At 53.2% G+C, this 6,204-nt stretch overlaps 1 long non-coding RNA gene across 2 annotated transcripts; it reads right to left on the bottom strand.

Moving 5' to 3' along the window:
• Positions 1 to 804: 804 nt before the first annotated feature.
• LOC136394070 (uncharacterized) lies at positions 805 to 6,159 on the bottom strand. Of its 2 annotated transcripts, none has more exons than XR_010749149.1 (3): positions 5,897 to 6,159; positions 5,337 to 5,448; positions 805 to 2,539 (listed from the first exon to the last, which is right to left on the bottom strand). It is a non-coding gene; the product is annotated as an uncharacterized lncRNA (long non-coding RNA). The 2 variants fall into 2 exon arrangements; XR_010749148.1 differs by lacking the exon at positions 805 to 2,539 and adding an exon at positions 3,832 to 3,933.
• Between the last annotated feature and the right edge of the window lie 45 nt (positions 6,160 to 6,204).

Below are 6,204 nucleotides of genomic sequence, written 5' to 3'. Positions count from 1 at the left end.
ACTTCCTCAGCTTACAACCCTTCCACTGACTTTTGCCTTGAACTTGATATCACGTTTTCAATTTCTGAGTGCTCCCTGTTATGTCCCTATCGCTTCCTTTCATAGCACATTCTTCTCTTTTCCTCTGAGGTTATCATTTTTGGTTCTTTTCACCCTTTCTTCCGGCTCCTGCACCAACTCTCCTCACTGCTTTCAGCTGTTTTGGTCTCTTTCTCCTTAGTGTCCAATGGACCTTTTCTGGCTGTCACATTGCAGAAATCTGGGACCCATTGTGTCCCGCTTAGCCTGGCTGCCAGCCTTGTGGGAGCCACGGGGAAGAACCCAGCCTGGTGTGCCTGATGCCAGGAAGACCTAGGACTCATCACCTCCTGCTGGCCCCGGAAGTGAGGAAGGGAAAGTTTGCCTGGTGTACTGGCTGCGGAAGGGGCCTGGGGCTCTAGCCAGTCGGGCTGTGTTCATTCCCTCCCTGCATCCCAATCCACACTGGGGCCTGGGCCTCTGGGTTGGCGCACTGCTGGTGCAGCTAACCTCCGATGATGACCCCACCTCAATTCTGCAACCCAAAGGGTAGATTTTTTTTTTAAAGGGCATTTTAATTTTTATTTATTTATTTATTTATTTATTTATTTATTACAGAGACAGAGAGTAAGTCAGAGAGAGGGATAGACAGGAACTGAGAGAGATGAGAAGCATCAATCATTAGTTTTTCATTGCGCGTTGCAGCACCTTAGTTGTTCATTGATTGCTTTCTCCCATGTGCCTTGACCGTGGGCCTTCAGCAGACCAAGCAACCCCTTGCTGGAGCCAGCGACCTTGGGTCCAAGCTGGTGGGCTTTTCCTCAAACCAGATGAGTCCGCACTCAAGCTGGCGAGCTTGGGGTCTCGAACCCGGGTCCTCAGCTCTGCATCCCAGTCCGACGCTCTATCCACTGCGCCACCGCCTGGTCAGGCCCAAAGGGTAGATTTTATGTGACAAAATTAACCAAAAGTTCATTTGGTTTTTATTATTTCCATGTGCTAGAAATCCTACATAATGTCAGTGATAAAATACGACCCCTGGAAATATCTTTGTTGGCCCAAGTGCAGCACAGCAGCTTTATAGCGGGATCCCTTCACACACTGGGAAGGAATCGGCTGCACCCTCTGTTTCTGGGGGATGCTCCCAAGCAGGGTGCAGTGTGTATTTCCCGCTTTGGTGGACCTGTGCTCTCCTGCTCGTAAACAGCAGGACAGACCATGTCAGTGTTGCCACTCAGCTGGAGCTGTTTCAATACCGTCATTCTGTATGGCCGCTTGGAGTTTTAATTTGGATTCACTATTCTCCAACTGCGAACACATCCAAAAGACACTAGGTAGGATCAACGTCGACCCAACAAAGACGTGGGTAGAATCACAATTGCTGGAATATTCTGCAAAGTGGAACTTTTATGAATTGGTACCAAACGTATCTTATGTTTAAGCTTCTTCCCAACTTGGTTGTATCTGTGGCTTGGAGTGGAAGAAAATGACCAAAATTAAGGTTAACCGAAAGGGTTCTCAGGTCAACTATGACTGAAATTAAGTGCACAAATAAGGCTGGACTGTCCACTGAACATGACAACGAAAATAGTGATTCTGACAAAAATCACCCCCAAATTTGTAGAAATTGGACTACAATGTTACTCATTGCTGAAAACAACTGATGTTGATACGTAAGTATTCCCTTGTTTTTAGAAAAAATACGTTAATGCAATGAAGTTCTCGGTCCATCACTTTTCCCTTTTCTATGTGTTGAAGGGTTTTCCTTTTATTCACTGGCCAAATTATGTAAGTGAAGCTTATTCAAGGAACATTTTCACTGCTTGCTTTTCCTTTCTGGTCGATGTCGCCACTGAAGGTACCTTGGTGCTGTGGAGGAGGGAGGTTTAAAAGGATCCCTCGGGTGTCTGGTCCTCTGGCCTCAAGTGAGGACAGGAGGTGAACAATGGCCAGGTGGTGGAGGCCTAGCCTGGGGAAGCGAGGAAGGACGATGGCAGGAGGTAGGACCGGGGTCAGAGGGTCATGGGTCCCAGTTGGGCTAAGAGTGCCGGGGTCCCGGAATATTGTGGAGGGCAGCACTGGTGGGCCCAGGAGTGCCTGCTGCGGCAGGGTGCAGGGGACACCCTAGGAGGGCACCTGGAGCCTCCCGGATACGGTGCTGTGGACCTTGGCTAGGTGATCTCATTAAGTCTGAAATGTGAACTGAGCAGTCACACGGTTTGCAAGAGTTCGAAGCGAGGAGGCGGAAGCAAGGTGTCAGCAGGGAACAGGTGCACGGTGCCTGTGTGGGGTCGCGGCAGTTCCTACCTCAGCCGGGAGGTGGCGCGCGTGGACCCGCCGCCGCCGCCGCGCCCGTGGAGGGTGTGGGGAGGGCAGGGGGTCCCGCTGCAAAGGCGTCCCCTGGGACCAGAACTCTGTCCAGCCGCTGATTTCCATTCTGCCTTTCTCCATTCAATGAGCAGAAGCCCAGAATGGGCTCCGAATGAGGCCAAAGGAGTCGCTGCCCTCCAGGGACCCATACCTGGGAGAGAACACAGGCATACAGATTATAGTCATCTGAGGCAAGTTGGGGGAACCCACTCAACACCCGGCGGCCACACCAGTGGACAGAGATTATCTTTATCCGGAGATGCAAAGGCCTGCAGAGGGCCCAGGCCTGCCAAGCACCCTGGGGAGGGAGGGAGCTGGTCCAGGTGAGAGCCTGGCTGCTGGTGCAAAGGCCCTGTGGCCAGGCCTCATGCAGCAGAGGTGGGGATGGCCAGACAACATGGGCACCTTCAGTTCTGCATGTGAAGTTGTTGACTGGCCTTTGGCTCTGGGTGTGAGATGGCATTTGTGTTCTGAGGTTGCCTGAAGGGAGGAGGGTCTCAAACTGCATAGGGAATCTTGGCAGAGTTTGTCTCTGGGTGGGGGGAGCTCAGGGTGATCTTTGCTTTCTTCTTAGTACTTTTGTGTATTCCAGAGCTTCCGAAGTGACCTTCTGCTCTTCAAACGCAAATGTGGTGTGAATAGGTAATATCAACCTATGGTTTTAAAAAGTATTGAGCCTGATCAGGTGGTGGCGCAGTGGATAGAGGATCAGACTGGGATGCGGAAGGACCCAGGTTCGAGACCCTGAGGTCGCCAGCTTGAGCGCAGGCTCATCTGGCTTGAGCAAAAAGCTCACCAGCTTGGACCCAAGGTCTCTGGCTCCAGCAAGGGGTTACTCGGTCTGCTGAAGGCCTGTGATCAAGGCACATATGAGAAAGCAATCAATGAACAACTAAGAAGTTGCAACGCACAAAGAAAAACTAATGATTGATGCTTCTCATCTCTCTTCGTTCCTGTCTGTCTGTCCCTGTCTATCTCTGCCTCTGTAAAAAAAAAAAAAAAAAAAAAGGGGGAAAAAAAAGTGTTGAGATGATGAATAGCAAACATATCCCCCCGCTTTTATTACTTTGTAAAACCAAGAATGCAACTTTCCCCAATCTACAGAGAATACAAATGGCCAATGAGAACTGCCCTTTCCCAGTTCTGTGCAACCCGTGCTTTCCTCCCACGGAGCTTCCTGTTGTTGGGCTCGCCCTGGGCAGACCCTTCCCACGTGGGCTCATGTCCTTCCCCCTGTAGTTCTGGGTAACCTCCTGGTCCCAGAGCACTGGTGCTATCTGGGGTGAAGGGGGATCATCCCACCCCATGGCTTCTCCTTCCCTCAGGGATTGTCCCGGGAGGAAGGCCTGGCTGTGTGCTTTGTGGGGGGAGAAGGGGAGATGCAGGGAGGGGGAGCCCCTCCTGGCTGGCGCCGGTGCTGGGCACTTCTAGGGCAGAGCTGGTGGGCAACAGCCTTTCTGGAAGCGTGTCCCTCGGATGATGGCAGAGGGAGAGGGAGACTGGCTTCTTTTCAGAAGCTGCTGCCCAGGGTTGACCTTCCAATGTCTGAAAAATGAGAAGACGAGGAAAGCTCTCAGGCAGAGAAATGGGTTGTATTAAGTGAGGTGGCCCCACTTTAGGAGCCTCTGCGGGGGGGGGGGGGCAGTCCAAGAGACACATCCAGGGCATTCCACGTCCAGGTCCTGAGTGGGGGACGTGGGCCCAGGTCACTCTTCCTGTTTCCTGACCCCATGTGCAAGCTGGTATCTGTCCCCCCAAAGGCCTGAGTGAGTAAAGGATGTGAGGTGAGGGTCTTATGAGGGGACTGGCCGTGCCTGTCCGGGCACAGAGGCCAAAGTGAGACAGGAAAACAAAGGAGGCGGGTGGGCTGTCAGAGGTGGTGAGCAGCTAGCCGTCAGGCAGAGTGGGTGGCCATGGTAGCCTCCCCACCATGGTCTCATGGTCTGCACACCCAGAGGACAGCTGGTGGAGCCTCTCTTGCCCTTGCCCAGCCCACAGCCAGTGGCGTCCACATGGCCCTGACCCTGATCTGCAGCAGGTCCACACCTTTCTCTGGGGAATGCTGAGGCTCAGGACAGCTGCTCCAGGCCTGAACCTTCTGTTCCCTTTGCTGACCGGAGACCCCAGCCCTGGCTGCCTCCGAGGGCTGCACGGGGCTGTCCCAGATGCCGGCTGGCTCCTCCCCACTGTGGTTGCCTCTGCGGGGTGAGTTTTGCTTTCTTTTTGGCAGGAAGGAACTTGACTGGGAATCCCCTGAGCTGACCGAGGACCAGAGTGAGTCATCCCTTTCCAGCCTGCCAGGATGGAGGCGTCACTTCTTCCGAGCTGGCAGGCGGGGGCGGGCTGGCCATGTCTTGGTCAGGGCCATGTCACCAAGTCTCCCTCTGTTCTCAAGTCTGCTCACCTTGCAAGCCTTTCGTCAGAATCAAATCTTAAAAAAAAGAAAGTGTGTGTGTGAAAATCCTGTAAACGCAGCAGCGATTACAATAAACAGAAGCGTTTTCATGCTATTAGAAGCATTGGGAAGTCCCTTGGGATTGGCTCCGGGATGTCCACAGGCAGCTGGCTGCCTCCCTGGGAGACCTTGCTCACGAGATCTCTGAACACGAGGCAGGCTGAGGTGGCTGGCTCCCACTCAGGGCTTCTGCACAGTCCCACGTCTGGGGGAGTGACACTCCAGGGAATCATGGCAGAAGGCAGGTGGGATTTTACCCTGAAGGGAACAACATGAACGACTTCCTGCAGCGTTGCTAGTGGGTTCCCAGCGGCTCTTGGAGGAGAAACTTTCCTATACGTGAGAGCTTGCTTTGCCATGGGAGGTTTCCGTGGCTGTTTGTGGCCAGCTCTGCCTCGAGTTCATGGAACTTGTATCGGAGGCATGGCAGCCTGGCTGTCGCCTCCCAGGGACGTGGTGTTTTGGGTCAGGGGAATTCCGACTGCAAACTTACTCAGGTGATGCAAGAACTTCCGACATATCGTGCACTGTTTGCATGATGCGACTTCAAAGCCTGCCTGTTTTTCGGTTTGTTCCATCCTCCAGCAGTGGCTTCAGATGATCCCCTGGAGAGGAGATGCAGGATGTGCTGTGTGACCCGGGTTAAAGAATCTTACCTTTCCGAGCCTCTGCTTCCTTTTCTGCAAAATGGAGAATGCCGTCCCCATCTCTGGATGATGCTGGTATGTATGAGATGAGATGCTGTGTGTCAGATATTGAGCAAAGCCCCGTGCTCCGTGAGAGGTCACCCATTTGGTCCCCACCTCTCCCTTGGCACAAAAGAAACAGACTGGTTTCAGGTCGCACCCTTAGCGACAGTGATGGGGTCAACACTCTGCCTTCCCAGCGCTGCCCCCTCCCCCCTTTTTTTCTGGCCAAGACCACTGCCTTGTTTCCAGATGTCTCCATCTGCGTGTTCCATATTTCCCTGTGTCCGGAGGCCATAGGTTGTACAGTTATGGCTTCCTTGGTGGTAAAAGTCACATAACATAAAATTCATCCTTTAAACCATACCGTTCATCTAATGTCAGGCAGCCATCACCACCTCTAGTTCTCCGAGAGGAGTCCTTGTTGCCTTCATACCCTTTAAGTGGGCGGGGCCTTCTCATGCTTTTTCTCATAAATGTAAATCACGTTGAAGCCCAGCTCTGAGCCCCGGCCTGACCCTGAGTGGACACCGGCCAGGTTCTCGGGAGCTGAGGAGCAGCGAGGGCTTGCTGAGGGAGTCGCATCCTTTCGCGGCGCACGGAGCTCCACTGAGAACAGTGCCACTTAGGGCGCCGAGCTGGCTCAGCCGGGAGAAACCCAGGAGGTGAATAAAT

Source organism: Saccopteryx leptura, chromosome 2 (assembly GCF_036850995.1).
Source record: "Saccopteryx leptura isolate mSacLep1 chromosome 2, mSacLep1_pri_phased_curated, whole genome shotgun sequence".
Lineage (NCBI taxonomy): Eukaryota > Metazoa > Chordata > Mammalia > Chiroptera > Emballonuridae > Saccopteryx > Saccopteryx leptura.
This window is presented reverse-complemented; position numbering and strand designations above follow the sequence as displayed.